Source organism: Crassostrea angulata, unplaced genomic scaffold, assembly GCF_025612915.1.
Source record: "Crassostrea angulata isolate pt1a10 unplaced genomic scaffold, ASM2561291v2 HiC_scaffold_98, whole genome shotgun sequence".
In the NCBI taxonomy this organism is placed as follows: Eukaryota; Metazoa; Mollusca; class Bivalvia; order Ostreida; family Ostreidae; genus Magallana; species Magallana angulata.
Genome location: NW_026441653.1, coordinates 76,570 through 85,367, shown reverse-complemented (window position 1 = coordinate 85,367; position 8,798 = coordinate 76,570). Strand labels below are relative to the sequence as shown.

The following is an 8,798-nucleotide window of genomic DNA, read 5'->3' as shown; positions in this document are numbered from 1 at the left end:
CCGTGAGTTAGAAATCATTTTGTTCTCACAAGGAGTGGTATTTCTTGTCAGGAAGGTCAGTTGAAAGAAGCATACATTTCCACAAAGTTTACAATAGGGCAGAGTTTAACAGACACATTGTATCAAAAAATCATGTTAAAACCCCTTATGTTTGGGATTTTTTTTATTACTGTAAAAAGGAATATTCGCACTTTAACGAGACTGTTTCGCTATAAGGTAATTTTTCCCAACCTGTTTAAGCCGTTAAGTACAGGAAAAAGTTGTTATTAAATCACTTATTACATCACAAGTATTGGCACTAGCACAAAAATGATACTCCATAGCCATTTACTAGGACTTTGCTTCAATGCCAATGTATACATGTTTTTATATTACCTGTATATATTTTATATAGCAACAAGAGTAAAATGGTCCAAACAGGAAGAAAAAGAAGTCAAGGAATATTTTTCTGACTTTTACAAATCCAAAACACTTCCTGGTATGAAAATGTGCCGACGACTTATTGAAAGCAACAAAAAGGCCGGAGGAGTATTATGGGGGAAAAATGGGGGACCATTAAGAAAAAAAATTGGAATGACCTCAAAAGACTGAAGTAATTAAGATTTTAACTTTTGATAGAGTTTCATGTATGTCTTAATTTACATTTTGTTGATATTGTCAGTAATACACGAGTGTGCTCAGAGAAAAGAACATCATGCATATGCATTGTAATAAATGTAGTGAAACTGTTGATCATGTTAAGATTTTCAAAGGGGTTCTGTAATAAAATATAAAAATATTTAGTTATTCAATATGGTTTATAAAAATATAATTCTTTTAATAATTTTCTTTCAGATATGCACAGTAATATTCATAATTACTGAGTATGTACCCAAGAGCACGATGGACATTGGTTAATACCCAATTCATGTCATCTGCAAAGCTTATCCAATCAATGTATTCTCGTGTGAAACGATGTCATGTACCCAATAATGTTTTGGACACAAAGTACCCAATGTATGCCTAAATGTGTGTCCGTCTGTCTGTCTGTCCATAAACATTTTACATTTTGAAAATCTTCTCCAGAACCACTGGGCCAATTTCAACCATGTTTTTTATTTGGACGTACAGGAGGTTTAGAGTTTGATGTAGGTTTATATCCCATATATAAACAATTGTTAAGGATCTTTTTGAGAACTGCAATACTCAACTTGTGATATGACTATAAATTCATCCTGTTAGAAAAGGGACTAACGATTATAAACATAAAAATATCCAGGGGGAAAATGGATTTTATTTGTAGAGTATCTACATGTATTATTATATAAATAGTGCCTGTTTGGGAGGGTAACAGTTGAAATTGACACCCCGAGAAAACCATTGTCAACCGACGCGAAGCGGAGGTTGACAATGGTTTTCGAGGGGTGTCAATTTCAACTGTTATCCTCCCAAACAGGCACTATTTATTTTGTTATACTGAATGTCTTTTTTAAAAATTTTAAGAAAATTTTACTGCTTTTATATAGGAATAACGTTAATTCTACAGCGAACCGTACGCGCATAATTTTCGCGCATGTAACATTTTTTAATGTTACCCGTTGCCAAGTGCGTTGCTAACGCTGAGGGTAATAGTAAATATTATTAACTGCGTCTTAACCAATCAGATTTCAGTATTTAACATGAAAGTATAACAATGTACATTGTCCAGATGGTTTGTAAAATGACTCCATTAAGCTGATTATATCATACCTACTGTTCCTCAGGTGAGCGATGTGGCCCATTGTCCTCTTGTTTATTTTTATTTTTTTTTTTATAAAAATAGGCTGAGAATCATAATAACCATAAAATAATCATATTAAAAAAGTTCTCTACTTTTTGCTTTGTTTGGAATTGGCATCACCAGGGGTATTTCATTGAGGCAGGTTCCAAACAAACAGTAATTTTTCTTTTGGTCCTAGCTTTGTAGTGGGATATATGTCTGTTGCATAGAAAAAGATTATATACATTTTTCTTTTTGACAGGCTGATGGTAGATCACTGAGGATTCTCTTCCAAGGTGCAAGGGAAACGAGAAAGAAAGCAGCAGTGCCAAACAGCGACCAGAACAATTGGTGGGAAATAACGAAGAAAATAAATCGAGCTGTGGATTACAGTCAGTTCTCGTCTTGAGCAACGAACAAGAACTTCGGTCAGCATGTGAGAAGGCCAGAAATGTGAAACTTTCAAGATCCAATATGGATGTGTGGTGTACACCCTTTGTGAAAAAAGTTCAATGCTGCAAAAAACTTAGTAACATTCAGAGTACCCAGGCGGAAACCAACCTGGAACTGAACAAAATCTTTGAACTAATTGAAACGCCACCACAGGAGATAAGAGGCCTCAGTGAATGTCTCAGGCAGCTCCAGACCCCAAGACCAACATCAGTTCCAGCTAATGAGGTTGCTCAGGAAACCCAACAAAAGAGGCAGCCACTCAGTGCTATTCAGTTGTTCTAGAGAGAAAACTGCCAGGACAAATTCCATCCCCTCCTCTCTGGACTTTGCAGTGGCAAACAACTCCATCTTGATACCCTGCCCTGCAAACGCCACTATCGTTGACGTCCAGTCTCCGAAAGATATTGTCCCAGGGAACTGTGGAATTTCCTGTGGTCAATGACCAAACTTTTGTTTAGTGAAGAAGAAATGATGACCAAAATGAATTTCAATGGGAAAAAGGGAAAGGCAAAGATGTCACCAAGACGACGCCACAGCCTTGTACATTTGTACATAGACAACTATGACAGACGCGCAGATGGATTCAGGCAGGCCATTAACTCAGTGAACAATGGACTACTTGCAGTGCATAAAAAGGAAAACAAGGTCTGAAGAAGCAGTGACTTGGCTGTAACAACAATCAATAATTTTTTTTTATTTTTGGAAATTTCAAATTCATCTAATTTCATATCTACTGTTTCATGGTTTATGTATAATTTAGTCAAATGTTTTCATACTTTGTCATGTTACATGTATATAAACTCTGTTAGGTAGATGTGATTTATCATGCTTACATGAAAACCTATCTTATTTAATTCCTGTTCACCTCAAAGTACATGTTATTGTTTACAGTGGTATTTGGGGGTGGTATATAGTTTATTTTTTGATTTCAGAGAATGATGATGTAATGATTAGCTTTATTTTATAGTCTAAGGGATTTTTGGTTGTGCACCAGAGTATTTAACATGCAGCATGTGCATGCATTTTGAACGTCTTTATAATGGACATACTTGATATCACTTACATGACCTTGTGAGATGCCATTTCAATGGGAGTCAATAAAACATTTTTTTACACATTTTAATCTCTTGTTCTCATCATGTAAAACCAATATGATAAAAAAATAATTTGATCAATCAAAGCAATGTCTAAGGAAATAAATTTCCGCTCTAAGAAATGAACATAAAAATGAATCAAAAATGTTAAAAGGTCGTTTTCACAAAATTTAATTTAATGGTTCATTCATCAGATGATGGATACAAAATATTTTTGCATCAAAGACAAAAGCGATTACCACAATTTTTTAATCAGTTATAATTGCATCACATTGATAAAGGGTATTTGAAGATCAATCAGAAACCAAAACATTTTTAATGATTTTCGTGCATTCATTAGAGCTGATGTATATTTTATGTGCCAGTAAATATATATTTTATCAAAATGTATAGACCACTTGCAAGAAAAAACATCTTTAAAACAAGACAGGTTTTCTCTTAAGTCTGGTTTGTATTGTCTGGGAACAACAGGCGTACAGTATTTTGTTTAAAAGAAACAACCCTTGATAAAAACCAAAAACAACATTACGCTTAAATTAAATATATTATATTGTATTTTCATATTGTATGTTTCTTGGTAAATGATTAAGCAGCAAAATGTCAAGTTATCAAAATGTCAAAAAATATTCTGATCATGTTCAACACATCACAAATTTGAAGTTAGTGGCTCTCAATAGGGTTAAGGTCAGGCGACGATGCGGGTGACTTCATAACGGAATCCAGCATTCCCTTCTCTCTCATCCATTTTTTTGTTGATCTGCTTGTATGTTTCGAGTCATTCTCCTGTAAATTATTTCAAAACGGAATTAGAAACTTTATTCATATACTTGGTTTAAAGTATTAATAAGATTGTTGAACATCTGATGTAAACTGAGACATGCGCCTTTATTACCCATCACCCCTCCCCCATCATCACACTTTATTACACATTTCCAGAGCACCTTAAGTTGGTATTTTTCATTCGGAATACCTCGGACCTTTATCTCTTTTTTTGTGCATTAAAGTTGAAACTCAGACGTCATAATTTTAACATTGCAGTACGCTTGGATGTCACAAATACATGGTTTTTGAGATGGGGAGAAAAAACTTGTACTTTTCCACATGAAAATAATAATTAGCTTTATAAATTCAAATATATAATAAAAACAACAATACATTACTTGTCGAAATATGTATCACATTCTACTACAGTTATTGCCGAGATCAAAGAGATGCCGCGGACATTATTCTCCAATATACCACGAACGTCATCAGTAAATTATCAGATCAGAAATACCTATTTGTCTCGCACTGATCATGAAAGTACAAATTCAAACCGTAATTTTTTTTAAAACCATGTCAATTTCACGTGTTAGTTCCAGTCAAAAGGATGTGTATTGCCTCAAATGTTTATTTTTAAGAGATCAATGCGGCTGTTCCTAAGACCTCCCTAACACATTTTCACTGCATGTTTTTTCATAAAATATATCACGTGTAGTAGTAATAATCGTATTAAATTGCCCTTAAAATATTAGGAACATGATTCAAAGATATTTTATAAATAAGTGAAGAGTATTAAAAATCCAAAGAAAACGTCTGTCGTCTGCATGTGATTCCTTTGATCGATACACATGTAAACATTACTAACAAAACCGTTGGGGTTACACGGAACAGCCGTCAAAATGACCTAGATCGTCTCTCTATAGAAGAAACGATCTATAGAAATACTGGGCTGTTAGTAGAATAGAAATAAAGTTCTTGTTATCGTGAATGTTGCAGGATAACCTCCTCGGTCTCGAAATGTTGTTTGAAATATAAAAGCCTCGGCTAACGCCTCGGCTTTTATATTTCAAAACAACATTTCTCGACCTCGGAGGTTATTCTGCAACATTCACGAAAACTCGTACTTTATTTCTTAATTCCATATCAACCCGAGACTCCAATATCCGTGCAATTGCCAAAGGTCAGACGACTGATATTGATCACAGGTTGTGTATCAATTGTGATACATATTTTGCCATGAACTATTCTCATTTATCAAACAAGCAAAATAAACAAAATCTTGAACTTGTGGTTCATTTATAAACCATATATAATCATACAAAGACTTTAAGATATTTAAACATGTACATAAGAACATTTAAATACCTGATAAAAGCGGAATCCATCAGGAAAGTGTTCTTCAACAAAAGGAAGTAAGTTGTCGGCCAAGATGTTCTGGTACAGAGCAGAGTTCATAATGCCTGTGAACATGTGCTAGTATTGAATTTCGTAAAGAAATATTATTTTATGCATTTTTTATTTCACGCAGGACAGTTAAGGCTACATCGGTAGAAGATATGCTAATAAGGGGATAATTAGATGTGACGTAACTCTGCTAAGCTCCGCCTCTTTTACCAAATATGGATTCCATGCGATTAACAGCATTATAGAAAACAATATATTTTAATTTAGCTCGTCAACAAGTTTGACTGTTAATCCTATTATTTTTTTTTTCAATTATGAATAAGAATAATATATATCTTTTATCAAAACGTCCTTTTTGCGAGTCGTTTGGTGCGACATCTGTGTCGGTCAGGCGCTTCCGCTGCGCACTTGTCAACACAATGGCTGGAGGATTGTCAACTGAAGACGCGCTGCTCAAAATCTAAATTTTCAGACGTTTCAAAGAAAAAATAACGTGAGTAGCTCAGATATTATTTGAAATATATTGTCTTTTTGTGTGTATATTTTAAGAAGTCAACGTAAATTTAATACGAAAACTGTTTAAAAAGGCTAAGGTAAGAAAACCATGTGTTGACCCAATTACCAGTAGCTGTGAAATTCGTGTAGAAATTATATACGCACAGTCTTAATCTTATTTAAAACATAGTAAAACTTTATCACAATGAAGTAGATGATAATTGTTTTGTGTCATTCCATTTATTTATGTGCAAAATTTATAATTGGAGAACTTTCTGCGATTTAGCATAAAAACGTGAAAGTAGGTCAGACGACAGATTTGTTGTATCTAGGCTCGTCATTTCAGAATGGCATGTTTGCTGACTATAAGATCACGGAAGGCCTATTAAATACTTTCCTTATATATTGTTTGAACCCTTAAACGCAAATATTAAGCTCTTAAAGATATATGTATCCGCAACTCTTGACAATTTACAAAATGTGTATTTTCACCATAAATAGCCAGTCAAACCAAGGTGCATTACAAAAGCCAGAGAGGCTGGGTATTTCCCTGGCAGGATTTCCCCTGCGTATGCTAACACATAAAGAGAATCCTTACTACAAATGCAATGAACTTATACATGATGGGGCTTCTGAACTGTCTAATGGGGATGTTACCTCGCCATTTTATTTAAAATCTGTCCCAAGATAATTATTCACAACATTGACAAATTACAAATAAACATGTGTACGTTTTGTTCGCTAATATTTCCAAAGTCTGCTTTCATTACCATCGATGCATAGCATACGGGTTGAATAACCCCAATCATTCGGGGGACGAAACCAAGCGGTTTCCTTTTCTAAACATTCCCGTGATGCATTTTGGTTTGTTTTTTCGTTTGCTCAAAGAGAAATTATTTTTATTTACTTTGAATATTTCTAACTTTGAAAGGAGACTGATTCTGCTGGTGTAAATAGGAGAAAGTCCATAACTCTCTAAGAGAAATGAATTGTATGAAAAAAAAATTGATACTGTAATTACAAAAAAATCGGACCAAGCAGCTTTAAGGTAATTTGAAAAAAAAAAACATTTTTAAAAATAATTTAAATGTTGAAATTTGAATTTTCTTGGGAAACGCATTAATTTGCATTATAAACTTTTTTACCACGTATTTGTAGTTTTAAGTCTACAAAATTGGCAGAGAAGATGGCTAAAACATTCTGGGAATTCCCTTCCACATAAAACACTTACGCCAATGTAGCCAGGTTTTTTTTCTTCAGGTTTGTGGATATGATTGTGGCAGGGTTTATGGCTTCACGATATTGGGCAGTCTCTGATGACCTCATAGTCCCTGTAATAAGAATAATGTATATCTCCATATCTAAAAACTCAATTTCAATATAGGGACATTTTTTACGCCGGGCTGTGCGTGCGTTCCGCGACCCATTGATATATTAATATTTCAGTTTATTTATATGCAAAAAAAAAAATCAAAATTACTTTAGTTTTAATTTCGAAATTACTCTAGTTTTAATTTGAAATTTTATGATGAATATTTAAATGTACAGTATGTGTACCTAAAACCATCTAAAATGACCAAAACGCGTACTTCACGAACTTTATGGACAATCCTTGTATACCTCTTAGATGCAACACTGCACGTACTGCTAAATTTACATAGGTTTGCACCAACAAGATTTTTTACTTGTCTCTAAAAATGCATCGAAATGATTATTATTAGAATGACATATGTGGTTGAAGTAACACCATTTACTTTGTACTTTGCCAAATTTCTTAGATGTTGTTTTCCCTGGTTTCGGGGCATCTTTTAAGTTCCTCTACACTTTGTTTAAGGTCTTTAAATTCTTGTTCTGTTATATTACACATGGCAAAACAGAACAACTTTTTAAAGAGAACGGTTTCCAGTACAGGTGATGAAATTGACCCCCCCCCCCCTTATCAATAATATTGTTTTTATTCCATAATCCATAATATCTTTGAATTAAGTAAGACTGCATATATCAATTTTCAACTTTAATTATAAACAAATAAAATACTCAGTTCCCTCAAATATATGATTTTATAGCTTATAATTCTACAGCTTTAAAAATGAAAATAATTTAAAAATATTATAATGTAAAAAAAAAGGAACAGTTCATTATATATGTTATTTATTGATTGGCATTTATATGCTTAAAAATGGCTTTACGCAATTTCTTAGAAGCGGGGGGCAGTGGGATCATGATCTTTTTCTCAGTAGAACAGCTCCTAGGATTCAGGTGCCTCAGTTCCTTGGAAATCCTCTAATATTACATGTACATTACAAGACATTTATGTAATTACAATCTAATGTTACAAGTTAATTGCAATTTTGTGTATTTATCTTAGCGGGGGGGATCAATTGTGAGCTTGCTCACAGTACCTCTAGTTTGCCTCTAAAAATGCATCGAAATGATTATACGTTCTTCATTAGAATGACAGATGTGGTTGAAGTAACACCATTTTCTTTGTACTTTGCCAAATTTCTTAGATGTTGTTTTCCCTGATTTCGGGGCATCTTTTAAGTTACTCTACACTTCGTTTAAGGTCTTTAAATTCTTGTTCTGTTATATAACACATGGCAAAAATGAACAACTTTTTAAAGACAACGGGTTTTCAGTACAGCTAAGAAAGAGGTGCAATATTGTTTTCCTAAAATGGTTGGGGTTATTTTGTCCGGATACTCAGCTCCACACTCATATGAGTACTTTCTTATTGAAGCACTGCAGCTGATGTAATGAACACTCTTTGGAACAGCATACACATAAAGGTTTTCAGGGATAATCTCCACGCTCGTCCTTGTTTTCATTAACAAATCTAAGATGCTTTTTGT

At 33.8% G+C, this 8,798-nt stretch overlaps 1 pseudogene; it reads left to right on the top strand.

Moving 5' to 3' along the window:
- The first annotated feature begins 1,672 nt into the window (after positions 1–1,672).
- Positions 1,673–2,842, top strand: LOC128169098 (uncharacterized; annotated as a pseudogene).
- The last annotated feature ends 5,956 nt before the right edge of the window (positions 2,843–8,798 follow it).